Here is a 19,115-nt window from a genome sequence, read left to right on the forward strand (position 1 = left end):
TCAAGTTTATTACAAGTATAATTGGTCCCAACAAGCTGCGAGGTCTTCTGAGTTCCTGGCCACCTCTCTGCGAATCTCGCCTAGCTGTGAAGATAATACCATCTGTCTTAAACTCAGTAAAGCCTCCATTAAACCATAACTGGTTGTGGGCTCTCCTTTCCTTAACTATCCATTAGAATAGCGGAGATACCGTTCGTGTGGTTCCGGTACCAAAAACCACTCTGGTGTCACGAACACTAGGGGTCAATAACATCTTGCCCCCGGGGTTAATACCATCTGACCCCCACCACCTACACCGCTACACCCGTGGTTCCACCATACACCGGTGGTCCACCACAGAACTACTGATCACCCACACTATAACCCAGTGTATTGGGTTTAGTGTGGGTGATCAGGGTGACAGTTTTCCTTTCAAGCCAAATCCAATTCAAGTTCGGCACCAATTATGATTAATTTCTGCTTTATTTTAGCATGGAGTTGAAAGAAGATTTCTAAGCATGATTTCATAATTTTCCTCTGTGCACAAGGCAATAAGCTGTCCATAGATAACATTCGAAATCAAGCTGTTTGGTATTCTGGAATATCACAGCATCCCTTCATTTATTTTTGGAAAAGGAAATAGGCTGTATTGGATTTTTTTTACTGATCTTCAATTATTATCTGCCTTGGACAAGTGTCATTGTAGGTGTGTGGCAGCTGCACATCCTACTTTCTTCCTTTACATACCTGAACATTCATGTTGACAGTGGCACCTAAAGGGATAAACTGATTGTCAAGCTGTTATCAGCCTGAAGTTTAAGTGGATACTTTTATTTCAAACAACTTGTAACATACTTGTAAATCACAATGTGCACAAGATATGGCACTCTCATTTAGTCGATGTCCTAGTAGAAATCCCAATCCTCTTAAATATAAGTAAAAACTTGGCACTCAAATATAAGATGCAAAAGGATTTTAATTTTTACACTCCATACAGATGTTTTGTTCCTACCAGGACCTTCCTCAGAATTTAACAGGACTGGTGTGGAGGAGAGTATAGAAGAAAACGGCCAAGTGCCATGCAAGTGGTCTAATGAGTTGCGCGACCGAAGCCACGGAGGCAGTCTGTTAAATTCTGAGGAAGGTCCTGGTAGGAACAAAACGTCAATTATGTATGGACTGTAAAAATTAAAATCCTTTTGCATCTTATATTTGAGTGTCAAGTTTTTCCTTATACTTGTAAATCCCTCCACCAAGAAAAGCTCTAAATTTGGCCAGTCTAAGCAGTGTACTTGCTCCAGCACTAACTTGATTGCCATGTTTAATATAACTCAAAATAAATATTGTACATATTGTATTGACAAAATATTTGGTACTGAACAAGTTGCAATACAATTCAGGTTTTGTAATGTCTACACATTTTTTAGGTATGGGTGACCTAAAGGAAAATTAAAGGAAAACTTAAGGAGGGATGCAAAAGGTGAGTAACATTTTCTGTCTACCAGTGGTGCATATAAACAGACTGAATTTGGCAATGTTGGATCTGCGCATACGCGTTGTATAATGTTACCCTTTAATTCAGAGACTACTATACTTTGGGAAGCTGGAGTGACATACATAAAACACCTTGGCGTTATCATACTTTATACTGATAGTTAGAAAATAAAATGATACTGTGATGTTTATACTGATGTTATTTCGTCCACTTGACAAGTCACATAGAAGAGTATTTATGTATGTATTAGGAGAGTCTTCGTGAACGCAATACTGTTTGTTGTATTTCACCACATTTTGTATCCAGCCTCAAGGGAAAAAAAATTCAAATATTGTATTGAGTCTAATATTTCTGGACAAGCATAGTAATGAACTCATCTGTCGCCTGTGATAGGCTTGTAGTAATGGTTCTAAATAGACTCACTAAGCAGAGCAATAGGTGGGGGCTGGTGCTGCAGCTCTGCAAAATTATACAAAGTGCTATTTACTGTGATAAAGTCATTTCAGTCTATTGAATGAGAATCCTCTTAGGAACTGCAAATGACTTATGATTCTACCACAGGCGATGATGGGAATATGAATAATACAAAAGTCTCCCAAATTCAGAGCAGGAGTACAACTTTTATGTATATTGGATTTTCAGTTGGCTGTATATTGTATTCATCTGTGTGTGTTCCCTAAGGCATTTCTAGATATTTTTCCAGGCTGGAATTTCTATTTTTAAAAAGCCTCTTAGGAAACAATATTTTATCTAAATTATAGGGACAGGCCAAACCTACACTTTAGAATGTAGTAAATAATTAAAGGGGTACTTCACTACGTTAAAACTTTTTTCCTATTTGCAGGATAGGGGATAAGGGTCTGATCACAGGGATCTGACATTTGGGATGTCTGGGCCTCACCAAACAGACCATGGATATGTCTAGGTGTCATTACACAGACCATGGAGATGCCTAGGCCTCATTACACAGACCATGGGGATGCCTGGGCCTCATTACACAGACCTTGGGGATGCCTGGGCCTCATTACACAGACCATGGAGATGACTGGGCCTCATTACACAGACCATGGAGGTGACTGGGCCTCCCCAAACAGATCATGGATATGCCTAGGCCATATTACACAGACTAGGGGATGCCTGGGCCTCATTACACAGATCATGAGGATGCCTGGGCCTCACCAAACAGACCATGAATATGCCTAGGCCTCATTACACAGACCATAGAGATGACTGGACCTCACCAAACAGACCTATGGGATGCCTGGGCCTCACCAAACTGACCATGGGGATGCCTAAACCTCATTACACAGACCATGGATATGCCTAGGCCTCACTAAACAGACCATGGAGATGCCTGGGCATTATTACACAGACCATGGAGATGCCTAGGTCTCATTACATAGACTATGGAGATGCCTGAGCTTCACCAAACAGACCATGGAGATGCCTGGGCCTCATTAAACAGACCATGGAGATGTCTAGGTCTCATTACACAGAGCATGGAGATGCCCGGGCCTCACCATACAGACCATTGAAAGATGCCTGGGCATCACCATGCAGACTAAAGTCAAGGGTAAAAGTAAAAATATGCCTTAAATGGACACTGTCAGATCCGAAAACTTTTTATATGTTGTTACTGATGAAAATTAATGACCTTTTGTAATATGGTTGCTTAAAATTTTTTGAATATTTAATAAAGAAAACGCCTCCTGAATCCCACCACTAGGGGTCCCCATAGCTACTGGGGCCCAAAACAATTCTGCATCAGGCATGTCCATTAATCATGGACAAGAGATAACTCATGGAAAAGGCTGCAAGAGCAGACACACCAATCACCTCCCACCACCACAAGGAGGGACACGCCTTCAACTCCTTTAATTTACCTTTTATTTGTCTCCTGAATTCTGTATAACATAAAAAATAGGTAAAATTGTTGCTAAACCTTAGATTACTGCAACTATAGATAAGGCTTTGCAGCATATAATCGCTAATGTGAAAACTGCCTCCTCAGCAACTAGGGGGCGCCCAATCGGTAACACCTGCCTCACAGTTTCAGAAGCACTAATCTGTACTAGCATAGCAACACAAACAGAAAAAATACAGATCGCCTACAGCTAACTAATATTTCATGACAATGTTGTAGTCTACACTCACAAAATTTATAGAGGACAATGTGTGGCTGGGAGAAGGGTGTGTTGGGTGCTATAAAAACTGAAACATCTGGGGTTATTGAATACAAAAAAGGATGTATGTAAATCTGTGGTTTAAACTGGCCCAGGTCCAAAATGTGCAGTTGGTCCTTCGAGCACTTTCTAAGCAACTGTAAGATGAATATATCTCTTCCAATAAGAATGACCAGCAGCTGCCTCACAGGTCAGGAGCGGCGTGATTTCTGATTATTATTTATATGTAGTGGCATATTAAAAGTTACATTCATATCACTAGCGATGGTCTGACTCATACGAAGCTCTCGTGTACAAACTTATAGACAGACACTAGAGATCACAGTATTAATATTCAAAAAGGATGGTTACTGTACAGTTTTCCACCTTTATATTATTCTTATTAATAGAAAGTAATGAACCCTTTTCCGAAAAGTAACCAATCTGAACGCGCATGTATAGCTCAGTACACAACATTTATATTTCTTGGTTTCTAAGGGTGTCAGTATGCATATACAGTATATTACTCAATACACAGCCATTACAATTTAATACAGTTATATATTCCTCATTACCTATAAAGTAAAATTATAGTAAAATTAAAAGGTAAGATGACTGCGTTTATTGACTGCAAAGATTCAAAGGGATTCTTATGCAATGCTATTCCAAAAATCCAAATGGCAAATACAGTACTATTATTATTCTTATTCTTGGTATTATTATCATCAATCATCATCACCATTATCATTATTATACGATTATTGCTTTTCTAAATAGAAGGCAGCATAGTTTTTCATTTGCCCTCTGCTGCTGAATTTACTTTTACATTTTCCACGGACATTTAAGGATAAATCCAGATGGGCCAGATCGGCTGCAGCTCATTTCCATAGTGAATCTGCAAAACAATCTGCAGAGAAATCTGCAAGACAAGCCCATGGACAATTGTTAAAGGGAATCTGTCATCAGTGTCACCGCACTTCATGCGTATCCCAATAGCTTAGTGCGGGTGATGCTGATGACAGATTCCCTTTAACAATTGTCCATGGGCTTGTCTTGCAGATTTCCCTGCAGATTGTTTGCAGATTTACTATGGAAATTGGCTGCAGCCGATCTGACGCTGATGACGACAGTAAAGACTTCTAGATTCACCTCCATTTGCCTACTATTCTTCTTTTTCTTAAAGAGGTTATCCGGTGGGAGGGGAGTGGGGGTTAACAAATTCATATACAGCATTATATCAAAAATAGACCTTTACTCGCCTCCTGTGTTCCTACTTCCCTCCTCTGCTGAGATACTTTTCCTGTCAGAAATCAAGACACTTGGGCTCGGAGTGACGTTGGGGCCCAGAGTGTCATACGTTGATGCTCAGCCAATCACTGGCCGAAGCGGTATGACACTATTGGTCCTGGCGTCACTCCGGGCCCTAGTGCCATGATTTCTGACAGGAAAAGGATTGCAGCAGGGGACCGGAGTGGGATACCGGAGGCATCGCAGGACCCTGGAGGTAAGTACATTTTTTGAACAATGAACAATGAACAATGTTGGCAAAAAAAAAAAACTCCCGCTGGATAACGCCTTTAATATGCTAATGCAAGAGCTTGGTGCACGGAGGGGTGTTGCCAAGCCCCAGGTGCACAGTAACATTGGCTTAAATCTTTATAAGAAATGCTTCATCCCCTGTGTTAGATCCTATGCTGAAAAATAGAGCTCCACCTCTTTCTCCCGACTCAGGCGAGCAGAGAGATTTTACTTAATGTTTCCCAGAGCTGGCTGCCCATGTGAAAAAGCTGTGTCTAGATGCAGAGTAGAGCTCCATTCTGCAGCATAGGAGGCTCAGTGCAGGGGCAGGAAGTGTTTCCGAAGAAGATTCAAATTGACATAACCGTGCACCTCCCTATGCACCTAGCTGGATCCACAGGTTATTCGCACCAAAATTCACAACTTTATTTTGCTTGTGAATTTCCTTGCAGATTTTTCCATTCCCACTGAAATCAAATAGGAATATGCACAAGAACTGACAAGCTGTACATTTAAAAATCCAAACCACAGATATTTTCCACAGGTCAATTTCCAAAATGTCCTTGTTTTGTATTTCATTACAGATTCTACCTGCCCAAACCTGCAGTTAAAATCTGTGGCAAGAATTGGAGTAAGAGGTTCACAAATACGGTGCCACCCTTGTCCATAAGCTTTGCTGCGTATTACAGCTCAGTCCCATTCATTCCAAAGAGGATGAGTTGCAATACCAGAAACAGCCCATGGAGTTGTTGGAAAAAAATATATACAAAAAATAGCTTTTCCAGATAAATTCCTTAATCCCAACTAGAGATTGTATGATTATACTAAAAACCTAGTTGTGACGGAGCGGAGTATATGTTATATGAAATTTTAGCGAATCTATATATATAAAACTCAACGTGTGTATGTGTGTATGTGTGTATGTATGTATGTGTGTATGTGTGTGTGTATGTTCCAGCATTGTGTTCAAATGGCGGAAGATATTAACATAAAACTTGGCACACATGTTACTTATATGTCAACAACTAACATAGGATAGGTGATTTAACCCTTACTCACCCCTATTTGTCAGGGCCGTGGTTATTGTTTAAAGTTCCATACAAGTCTATGGGAAATATATGTTACTTCATAACTACCAAACGGCTGGAGATATTTCAATAATACTTGGTCACATGTTACTTATATGTCCACTTAAAATATAGTATAGTTAATTTAACCCTTAACTACCGCCCATTTGTGAGGGTCAGGGTTTTTGTTTAAAGTCCCATGCAAATCAATGGGAAATGTATGTTCCCACATAACTTCCGTATGGCTGGAGATATTTCTATAATACCTGGTACACATATTACTTATATGTCAAATAAAAAGATATGATAGTTACATTAACCCTTACCTACACCCTTATATAAAAGATGGGTTTTTGTTTCAAGTCCCATGCAAATATGTGGGACTTCTGTTACCTTACTCCACAAGCTCCGCTCTGCATCTCCTGGTGAATGTGTCAGTTCGGCTTGCAAGCCACACTCCATCTCACAAAGACACACTCACTGTTTTATTATCTACCTTTTTGTGCATCGGTCTGGCTTGCATATCATGCCCAGTCCCACAAAGCCACGTCCCCTTCTATTTTAAGCTTACATCTTCATCACAAATCAGTCCCACCTGAGGACAGGATATGAGGATGGGACATAAGGATGGGATATGAGGACAGGATATGAGGATGGGATGTGAGGACGGGATATGAGGTCAGGATATAAGGCCGGGATATGAGGACAGGATATGAGGTGGAGATAGGAGGATGGGAAATGAGGTCGAGATAGGAGGTCGGGATATGAGGATTGCATATGAGGTCGAGATAGGAGGTTGGGATATGAGGAACGAATGTGAGGATGGAATATGAAGACTGGATAGGAGGTCGAGATATGAGGATGTATATGAGGTCGGGATATGAGGATGGGATATGAGGATGGGATATGAGGTCGAGATAGGAGGACGGGATAGGAGGTCAGGATATGAGGATGGGATAGGAGGTCGGGATAGGAGGTCGAGATATGAGGTCAAGCTATCAGGACGGGATATGAGGACAGGATATGAGGTCGAGACAGGAGATCGGGATATGAGGATGGGATAGGAGGATGGGATATAATGATGGGATATGAGGACGGGATATGAGGATGGGATATGAGGTTGAGATATGAGGACGGGATATAGGGTTGGGATATGACAATAATATATGAGGATGGGATATGAGGAGAGGATATGAGGACGGGATATGAGGTTGAGATATGAGGACGGGATATAGGGTTGGGATATGACAATAATTTATGAGGACAGGATATAAAGTCAAAAACTTCCTCCTTTGTTGACTTTCCTCCCCAACAAGGATTAGGAAGGAAAAATCGGGCAATGCCGGGTACTCAGCTAGTAGCCAATAAACAATAAGGAGGCTGTTATACTGTATATTCTATGTGAAAATACAGTATGGTGAAGAATTTTCTCATAGTTCATTTCTTTTTTTTTTTGTGATGTAAATAGAGCCTTATATGCATCAGATTATGAAATGTTCTATTTATAAAGAACTCATAGTGAAGTACCCAACACTCACTTTGACTAGTGTTAGTTCATATCACTATATTCTTATCTGAGGAGTTTTCTAATGGATTCTTTGTGCCATCAGATTTATCAGAAATTAAAAGAATTTTACTGTATTCATCCAAAAATTTTTTACTTTTGGTAAAACATGTATATTGTACAAAATCTTCAATGATGTGGGAACTAGTGTTGAGCGGCATAGGCCATATTCGAATTCGCGAATATTCGCGAATATATGGACGAATATTCGTCATATATTCGCGAATATTCACATATTCGTTATATTCTCGTTTATTTTCGCATATGCGAAAGTTCGCGTATGCGAAAATTAACATAAGTGAATATTGGCATATACAAAATTAACACGCGCGTAAATTCGCATATGCGAATTTACGCACGCCAGTCTCACACAGCAGTATTAGAGCCTTCTTTACACCACACAAGCTGGAAGCAGAGAGGGGTGATCACTGTGATGTGTACTGTGAAGAAAAGAAAAAAAAAAAAAAAACGAATATTCGTAATTACGAATATATAGCGCTATATTCGCGAAATTCGCGAATTCGCGAATATGCGATATTCGCGAATAATATTCGAATTGCAAATATTCGCGAGCAACACTAGTGGGAACACTTAATTTCCAAAGAATGCTAGCATTTCCTAAAAATATGCCTTAAAGACTACCTGTCATGAGAACAACGTTTACACTGAATTTTTATTGAAGTATATTCTCATGTGCAGCATGATGTCCAGCTTGAGGCTGTGATTTCAGAAGTTATTGAAGGTCTACCTATGAGAAATTACAGTATATAGAAAGTTCTGAGTATAGCTATCTATGCTATTCATTTATCATGAACTATATCTTACAACTTGAAGCAACGCAAAGAAAAAAAAATAGTAATAATACAAATAATTTATATATATATATATATATATATATATATATATGTATACATGCATATATATATATATATATATATATATATATATATATATATATTTATATATATCCATCCTAACTCTCTCCTGGGAAAAACGTTTGGAATGTTTAGTTGGAAATACATTTCAACCAGACCAAACACAGCACATTTTATAATACTGAGCCTTAATGGCACTTACATTCCTCTCCAAGAAAGATCAGAAAGCTGCAATATGAATAAGAATTTTCTTTGGCAAACTGCATCAGATCTAAATGAATGCTTCATTTTATTTATTTTTAAGCCCGAAATTTTAGATCATGGGTCATGGCATTATCTTATCTTATTTCAAAACCCTACAGATTTATTATCAAAACATATGCAAGCATGTAGTTTTTGAGTAGGTACAGAAAATAAAATTTTGGGAGATTTACTAATTTGGAGCAAAAAAATTGTGGCACACCGATAAAAAGAGGCGCATTGTGGTTAAGTCGGTTTAAAACAAACTGTTATCTGAAAGACTATCATTTTCCTTCCTACACAATTCTATAGGATTTTTTTGACCACCTGTGGTGTGCTACAAAATTGTGTCACAAAAACAGGCACTAAACCGTCAGGATGTATCTGAAGTGAAAAGTGAGACCCATGTGCGTTAAGGCCCAGCACCATTGTTTATTCTCCCCTAGAGGCAGAGCTCCGAGTAAAGAATTAGCTATACAATCTAATGGAGCATGCCATGTATGTCTATGCACCACAAACATACATCAATGCGTAGATTTCAGCAAATATATATGCAAGTTGTTGGCATAAATTATAATAAATCTGCCAAACACTGGGCACCCCCCTAAGCCACACTACTTTAGCGTGTTCAGCAAAGTAGAAAAATTCAAAAAGAGGCTTGCACCTAAGTTTGAAACTTTTTTCTGCCAGAAAACTGGTGCATACATTTTATATCCCCCATCTCAATGGTAAGAACAATTAAAATACTCTGCTGAAAACATCTTATCCCATATGTTTTGGATACGATGTTAAATCGCGGGGGTCCAGGCGCTGGGGACTCCAGCGATCCCCGCTGCGGCACCCCTGTCATTCGGTGCATGGAGCAAACTTCGCTCCATGCCCGATGACTGGTGATGCCAGCCACCACGCCCTCTCCATTCATGTCCATGGGGGGAGGCATGACGACTATGAACTAGTCGTCACGCCCCCTCCCATAAACATGAATGAAGGGGATGTAGCGTGACGTCACGAACGCAGAAGCTGCAAGCCGGCCCAGAGATCGCGGGGGTCCCCAGCGGCGGTGTACCCCTTTAAGCCCCTTATTGATAAGTCCAAAAACATACAAAAAAATCATATGAATTTCTGATTGATCCATATAAAAGGGTTTTCAGTTAGAGTTGTGACAGTGAGATCTACACTGTGAAGAGAGCAGTAGGTAGATGACTCCTTTCACAGTGTGGTGTCCATGCCAGGACACTGGGCTTAGCGACTACAAAGTCAACAGAGCCATCTGCTTCCAGCACTGTTCACAGTGTAAATCCGGTCACCTTAGGACTACCAAACAGCTGATCGGTAGGGGTTTGGGTGTTTGCAGGAAGCTGATCAGATACATATGATATACTGATAAGTCATCAATATGTGTAACAAGAAAATCCCTATAATATCAAGAAATCTCGCAATTCTCAAAAACAATATATTTTCACCATAACTATTTACATCTGGCAGTTTTCTGTTTGTGGGTTATTCAACGTGTAACATTTTTAAAAAATTGCTAAGAGATCCCCTGATTTTACTAAATAACCACCCTGCTCTTCACAAAAACTAAGGGAGGAAGTGGAAAGTGTCTCAAGGTTAATAATTAGAAACCTGCCTAGTTCTGAAACTAGTAAAAATGGCATTAAGCAACATATTTTATTACACATCCGCCCTGTTCAGACAGTGGAAGCAATAAGAATGTAGGGTTAATTGCAGACAAACCAAATCAAAGGATTTTTCTACTAAATGAAGAAAAAAACCTAAATAGTATTCCGGCTTCTTAGTGTGCTATATAATGGATATAGAAACAACTGACGTTTTTTTTATTTTGCACCAAATGAACCCTGAACAGGTCGGAGCACAAATGACACTGCCAGGTACTGACAGATTCCATTGACTTAAATGGGGTCTGTCAGGTTTTCAGTATTTTACAAGAGTTAAAAGGGTTCTCTGCCCCTACTCATCTTATCCCCTAGCCCCCTTTTTATTCTGCTTGATTCGTAGTATATAACTCTTTACAAACTTTTACGGAGAAGATGTGCCATGTCTACTACATATTTCTGAAATTATCAAGCTGTCTTAGGTAGAATACTGTGGAGGGTCAGATGGGAGTCAGAGGTAAGCTGTAGAGCAAACCAAACCAATAACCAACAGTGATAGGTATGAACACAGTGTAAAAGCTTTCTTTATAGAGCAAATAAATTCCAGCCCCTGATCTGCTATGGGTGCATTATAAACCTCCTGAAGCTGTACCGTTTTAAGGATAGTCTAAGCACAATATAGCTACAGGTACATAAATATAAGATGCTGTACAACTTCTTCTTTAACGGGACAGAGTCTAAGGACATTACAATTTCAACGGGGTTATATTCTTGTAAAAGAGGTTGTCCACGATCAGGAAAAAGCTTTTTTTTTTCTACAGATGTAGACCCGGTTTTGTCCACAGGTACTGTATGGTATTACACCACGTAATGGTTTTAGGCTGGGTTCACATAGCATTTTATCAGTACACTGTCATCAACCTTTCACAAAGTTCTGCCAACTTATACCGCAATGTACTGGCAGAGGACCTATTAAAGGGGTTATCCAGGAAAAAACTTTTTTTTATATATCATCTGGCTCCAGAAAGTAAAACAGATTTGTAAATTACTTCTATTAAAATGTTTTAATCCTTGCAGTACTTATGAGCTGCTGAAGTTGAGTTGCTCTTTTCTGTCAAAGTGCTCTCTGATGACACTTGTCTCGGGAACTGTCCAGAGTAGAAGCAAATCCCCATAGCAACCCTTTTCTACTCTGTGCAGTTCCCGAGACAAGCAGAGATGTCAGCAAAGAGCACTGTTGCCAGACAGAAAAGAACAACTATATATATATATATATATATATATATATATATATATATATATATCAAAGTTTTTTCCTGGAATACCCCTTTAAGTCTAATGGACTGAGCATTAAATGATTGTTTTGCAGGACTCAAAAGTGCGGTCTTCACCGCAAAATAAACCTATATGTTTAGAATATGGACTGAACGTAGTCAGTAGTTGTCTAAAAGTGGTCAATTGAACTTAATGGGCCACCTACCAATACACTGTGCTATAGATGTTTAAATCTTTTAAAACATTTTTAAACTGATGTACTGATCAAATGCTTTGTATATCCTTTGTAAATCCCCCAGATTCAGCCTATGGCGTTGGTTCTGAAAACATTAGAGAATAAAATGACGTCACACCACACCCCCTTAATTCATGTCTATGGGAGGGGACGTGACGGCCGTCACTCCCCCTCCCATAGACATGAATAGAGGGGCGGGGTGTGATGTCACGAGGGGGTGTGGTGTGACGTCACATCTCCAGTCCTGGAAACACAGAGTTTTCTGAGACTGCATAGAAATGTGAGTGCTGCACAGAGATCGCGAAGGGTCGCAGCCGCGAGCCCCCCGCAATCAGACATCTTATCCCTATCCTTTGAATAGGGGAAAAAATACCCATTTAAGTAAAAGTTTCCTGTTATGCGGCAACACCCTTGAGTCCCGTTTTATGATCTGAAAACAAAAACAAAGCACTAGAACGCTGCTAAACCAATAATTAAGTGGTAAATGCAAAACGTTTACTCAATAGGAAACAATTACAAGTCAGGACACACAAATAAAAACACATAAAAAGGCTCAAGACAAGCCACCCTTCAACAGAAGGGGACCAAACAATGGTCACCCTCAGGGCATACGTCTAAAACGGATAATAGTGACGACACACCATCAGCGCATGCGCATTAAGTACGTTGGCGATATCTCATGACGCATTGAGCGGCACATAGCAGCACGTCATCTCTGTTAGACATTGTGTTTTAGGTGTCTGCATTACACCAGTCGCACCTTGCAGGTACTTTTAAAGGGGTACCCTGGTGGGAAACACATTTTTTAAACTTGTGCCAGAAAGTTATACAGATTTGTAAATTACTTCTATTTAAAAAGCTTAATCCTTCCAGTACTTGTCAGCTGCTGTATGCTACGGAGGAAGTTGTATTTCTTTCGGAATTCTTTTCTGTCTGACCACAGTGCTCTCTGCTGACACCTCTGTCCATGTCAGTAACTGTCCAGAGTACAAGCAAATCCCCATAGCAAACCTCTCCTGCTCTGGACAGTTCCTGATATGGACAGAGGTGTCAGCAGAGAGCACTGTGGTCAGACTGAAAAGAACTCCAGAAAGAAATACAACTTCCTGTGGAGCATACAGCAGTTGATAAGTACTGGAAGGATTAAGATTTTTAAATAGAAGTAATTTACAAATATGTTTGTCTTTGTGGCAGCAGTTGATTTAAATTTTTTTTTTTCCACTGGAGTACTCCTTTAATAATTACTACTGATAGAAAACAAACAGGTTATCATACTCCTCTATACCCCTGAGGAAGTCACATGGAGTGACGGAACACTTGGAGAGACGGAACTCTTGGATCCGTTTATATGACTAATACTATATAACCTCTACCATCTACATTCTGGTTTGGATTAATCTTAGTCATACCTATGACTGCCATATCATTTGTTGCACCCCCCACTTTTTTGGTTCTCATTTCTCATGCATATGTAGCTACAGGCCATATTATTGATTTCTCGGTAAGAATGAATGATGGCACTCACCAGGTGGCATAGAGCAAAGTCAGTTTATTTCGACAGCATGGGAACAACATGCAATAACCGTCGGCCATTGCATCTTGTTCCCATGCTGTCGAAATAAACTGACTTTGTTCTATGCCACCTGGTGAGTGCCATCATTCATTCTTACCGAGAGATTGCTGCAAGTCTTATCGGATTGAGCACCACTGATTTGGGGCAATATACAAGGGGCAGAGAGCTGTACGTTGTGCACCTAAGCGTGGATTCCAGGGAAGCTTAGTGAGGTAGCAGTTCCACCGGATTTTCTTATTGCATATTATTGATTTGCATATTGGTTTGCTATGTTAGTGCGAACTAGAATTGAGCTGTGACATATTTTCTTGCCAGTTGCGCTAATTTATTGTATTGTATATGTAGCTACAGCCCATACTATTGCTGTGCATATTGGTTTGTTATACACTGCTCAAATAAATAAATAAAGGGAACACTTAAACAACACAGTGTAACTCCAAGTCAATCACACGTCTGTGAAAACACACTGTCCACTCAGGAAGCCACACTGATTGACAATCAATTTCACATGCTGTTGTGCAAATGGAACAGACAACAGGTGGAAATTATAGGCAATTAGCATGACACCCCGAATAAAGGAGTGGTTCTGCAGGTGGTGACTACAGACCACTTCTCGGTTCCTATGCTTCCTGGCTGATGTTTTGGTCACTTTTGAATGCTGGCGGTGCTTTCTCTCTAGTGGTAGCATGAGACGGAGTCTACAACCCACACGGTGACTCAGGTAGTGCAGCTCATCTAGGATGGCACATCAATACGATCTGTGACAAGAAGGCTTGCTGTGTCTGTAAACATAGTGTTCAGAGCATGGAGGCACTACCAGGAGATAGGCCAGTACATCAGGAGACATGGAGGAGGCCATAAGAGGGCAACAACCCAGCAGCAGAAATGCTACCTCCACCTTTGTGCAAGGAGGAGCAAAAGGAGCACTGCCAGAGCCTTGCAAAATGACCTCCAGCAGGCCACAAATGTGCATGTGTCCACTCAAACGTCAGAAACAGACTCCATGAGGATGGTATGAGGGCCCTATGTCCACAGGTGGGGGTTGTGCTCACAGACCAACACTGTGCAGGACGTTTGGCATTTGCCAGAGAACACCAAGATTGGCAAATTCCCCACTGGCACCCTGTGCTCTTCACAGATGAAAGCAGGTTCACACTGAGCACATGTGGCAGACGTGACAGAGTCTGGAGACGCCGTGGAGAACGTTCTGCTGCCTACAACATCCTTCAGCATGACTGGTTTGGCGGTGGGTCAGTAATTGTGTGGGGTGGCATTTTTTGGGGGGGCCGCACAGCCCTCCATGTGCTTGCCAGAGGTAGCCTGACTGCCATTAGGTACCGAGATGAGATCCTCAGACCCCTTGTGAGACCATATGCTGGTGCGGTTGACCCTGGGTTCCACCTATTGCAAGACAATGCTAGACCTCATGTGGCTGGTGTGTGTCAGCAGTTCCTGCAAGAGGAAGGCTTTGATGCTATGGACTAGCCCTCCCGTTCCCTTAGACCTGAATCCGATTGAGCACATCTGGGACATCATATCTCGCTCCATCCACCAATGCCACATTGCACCACAGACTGTCCAGAGTTGGCAGATGCTTTAGTCCAGGTCTGGGAGGACATCCCTCAGGAGACCATCCGCCAACTCCTAAGGAACATGCCCAGGCGTTGTAGGGAGGTCATACGGGCACGTGGAGGCCACACACACTACTGAGCCTCATTTTGACTTGTTCTAAGGACATTACATCAAAGTTGGATCAGCCTGTAGTGTGGTTTTCCATTTTGATTTTGAGTGTGACTCCATATCCAGACCTTAATGGGTTGATAAATTTGATTTCCATTGATAATTTTTGTGTGATTTTGTTGTCAGCACATTCAACTATGTAAAGATGAAAGTATTTCATACGATTAGTTCATTCATTCAGATCTAGGATGTGTTATCTTAGTGCTCCCTTTATTTTTTTGAGCAGAGTATTAGTGAGATCTAGCATTATATTGTGATATATTATCTTGTCATTTTCACTTATTTATTGCATCATATATTAAGTTGCTTTTTTGTTGGCCATATTTGCAGTAGTTATGTACATGTCATACCTTTTTAGTGGCGGTCTATGGCTTGGTAGTGTGTCATCACTATTATCCTTTGTGCTACATATATCTTGAGGGCTACCATTGCTTGATCCCCTTTTGTTGTTGTGTGGCTCGTCTTGAGCCTTTTTGATGTATTTTATTTGTGTTTCTTGACTTGTTGCGGTGCCCTATTTAATAAACATTTTGTATTTACCACGGGACTATTGGATATGCATCATTCTAGTGCTTAGTCTTTCTTTTTGGATTATTTTATTGGTTTGCACTGCACACATAACACCAAGGGTATTCTATCTGATGGTAACTGAGAATATTGCCTCTATGTGCTACTTCTCAAAGAGACAATTATACTGGGATTGTGAAAAGAAAAGGTAGAAATCACTGATATTTTGCCATAATAATGTGATCGGAATCTAGTTTTCATGTCTTCTAAAGCAGTTTTGGAAAGATTTCAAATATTTTTTACATTTACTGCTGTGCAGTGTCTAGAAATGACTCAGAAACTGATCACAGGACAAATCCCCTGATACCATCTAAGGTATCTTCTTAAATACTGCTTATATACTTTAAATCATAACTGATATATTTGTCTAATGTGTAGGTTTAAGATGCATTTGACCCTTGACCAGCCAAGTTTGCAGATTTTTAAGAATGGGAATCTGGCCCTTAGAAACACGGTTGCCATCTCATCTGATACAGTCTTGAACCACATTTACCAGTGTTTTCCAAACAGCGTGCCTCCAGCTGTTTTAAAACGACAACTCCCAGCATGCCTGGGAGCCAAAGGCTGTCCGGGCATGCTGGGAGTTGTAATTTTACAACAGCTGGAGGCACGCTGTTTGAAAAACACTGGCATATACAATAGTGGAGGTTAATTCATGTTTGATAAAATGTGCAATTAATATGTAATGTTCTTGATAGAAAGATCATTTCTGGGCTGTAACGTTCACATGCATCTGTAGTTTTGGCAGTCTATTCATCATTGATACTATATACATTATATACATTGATACTATATATATATATATATATATATATATATATATATATATATATATATATATATATGACAGTTCCCTTCTTATACTCTTAAAAATAACCTTAAAGTGTTACTGTCATTTAACTAAAGGGGTATTCCGGGATTTTTTTTTTTTATTTGACTATGCTACAGGGGCTGTAAAGTTAGTATAGTCCATAATATAGTGTCTGTACCTGTGTGTGACGGTTTTCTCACAATTCTTATGTGATTTTCATCCCAATATTTATTTTTAACAGCATACATAATGACTGTTGTCTTGGATTTTTCCCAGCTTGCAATGCGGTCGAGACCTGACTCACTAGTCAGCTGATGACAGGGAGCCTGTCTGCTTCAATGGATGGAGCGAGATCAATCTGCAACTAATGCAACAGCTGAAGGCATCCTGATTGAAGACCACAGGTCTGCAGCTCATTTAGTTTCAATGGGTGGGGTGGCTGATGTGTGGGAGGGAGGAAAATGGAATGATGGGATTTGTAGGCAAACAATAAAACAGAAAACAGGAAATACAAGTTCACAGAAAGCTAGCCACAGTGTTCTGGTAATCTCACAGCATAGCCATTTAGCCCAAGACAAGCGCAGATCCTTCCTAAGCATGTCCATTACTGTCTGCCAGGTATGTACTAAAATCACCTTATGCTGGATAACCCCTTTAATCTTTTGTCATGTTGCACCCATGTCAAAAGTTCAGATCAGTCAGGGTTACCCTCCTTTCATCAGATAAAGCTGAGTAAAGCACTCAGCAGTGCACTTCACTACCTGGCTTGGCACTCAGGAGACAGGCTCTATAGCCTATATGTAGATGAGTCTGTCTTGGAAGTAGGAAGAAAAGAGGTGAGCGGCGGGACCGCAGGACATCGCAGGGGAACCAACAAGGGAACAAGGTAAGTGAGTATGTTTATATTTTTTTTATATATATAGCGAGTCCATCACAATATAAGCTAATGCTTATAGTATCCAGAATTCCCCTTTAAGGACTATAGCTAACATTTTATGCTCTCTGACCAAAATAGCCATAATCTATAGGTGTAATTGATATTACTTAGCTTAATCAGCTACCTACAACATTGACCCCACCATTTCCTATAGCTTACAAAATTTCCAAGCGTGAACTTTTACACGGAGTAGATCGATACAAATAAATACAACGGTACCTGACAGTACTGCTTGCACAGGATAATGGAGACAGCACTCCACTCAATTCAAAGGTTACTCTATTGACCATTAACTGAAGGAATAAACACAGTGCAAATCAATTAACAGGCAGTTAAAGCCCCACAATGAGAAGTGGGCCACGTTACAGCCACACCATTAAGCTGTATCTTTCCTGAAAGCAGTTACTAAATGTGTTGTTTTTACTGAAATGTCAGGTTTACCTAAATGTACAACTTTGTTATTTATACGGCAATAATATATTATCACTCTCGCCGTAGTTTTTGGCTTTATGTATTTAAGACTGCAACTAAACCTGGAAAGTCATGGCTGAATAGAATATAGTGGGTTATTTCACTCACTAGAGGCCCAGAGAGCTTATATAAGTGGTCATTTTGACCATCATGTTTACATCATATCTCAGACCTGGATGGACTTAAAGTTGGTAGAAATCAGTCTTTAACCAATATAATAATGACTTTACGTCAATAGTAGAATAGAAAGCAACGGAGCACTGACCGTGGTGTCGGCAACAGGATTTCTTTATCCTTTATCCAGATGGATTACATGTGCGGGGGAGAGCAGACTGTCAGGAAGACCTTCGGGCTACGGACCGTATCACGCGTCAGCGCTTCTTCAGGCCCTCGGAGAGGGCCTGAAGAAGCACTAACGTGCGATACGGTCTGTCGCCCAAAGGTCTCCCTGACAGTCCGCTCTCCCCCGCACATGTAATCCATCTGGATAAAGTAAATCCCAAACGCATAAAAAATATATAAATTCAAGAAACATCAATTATATTTCATGCTCAGGGTACACTACCTCATTTATATATTAGCCATCAAGTACTCTCACTATATGTTGCTGCTAATATGAACTCCTACATTATATGAAAGAAACCCAAGAAAAAGGTTGGTCCCGAAACGCCGCGTTGGGGTGGTGTTGTCCCTGGTACCCGCTGCACGTGACCATATAAGTATGTATGTGTATACCCCCATGTTTACCTGTATTTTATGATAGCAGGCTTGTTGGCTATATGAACGTTGGTATAACTCTATAGCATGTATTTTGCACTTTCGGTTGGGTAACAATAGTAATGTTAGGTTTGAGGTATTATACCAGGGTTCAGTGCAATACTATTTTTTCTTTCTTTCCCCCACTTTTGTGGAAATCTTTTGTATTTTATATCCGTGTTAATAAAAATTTACATATTGTTACATTTTGAGTAAATGACTCCATTTTCTTGG

The 19,115-nt window shown here is 40.3% G+C and overlaps 1 protein-coding gene across 9 annotated transcripts in view; it reads right to left on the bottom strand.

The window, feature by feature from the left end:
- The window catches only part of ATXN1 (ataxin 1), a 299,798-nt gene that overhangs the window by 32,839 nt on the left and 247,844 nt on the right, over positions 1-19,115 (bottom strand). Inside the window, exon 6 of one of the 9 annotated variants that reach the window (XM_056521219.1) lies at positions 8,428-8,533. The exons of the other annotated variants lie outside the window; for them this stretch is intronic. The gene's annotated coding sequence lies outside the window, so the exon portion shown is untranslated. The remainder of the gene's footprint in view (positions 1-8,427; positions 8,534-19,115) is intronic. 9 annotated transcript variants of the gene reach the window in all.

This window comes from Hyla sarda, chromosome 5, assembly GCF_029499605.1.
Source record: "Hyla sarda isolate aHylSar1 chromosome 5, aHylSar1.hap1, whole genome shotgun sequence".
In the NCBI taxonomy this organism is placed as follows: domain Eukaryota; kingdom Metazoa; phylum Chordata; class Amphibia; order Anura; family Hylidae; genus Hyla; species Hyla sarda.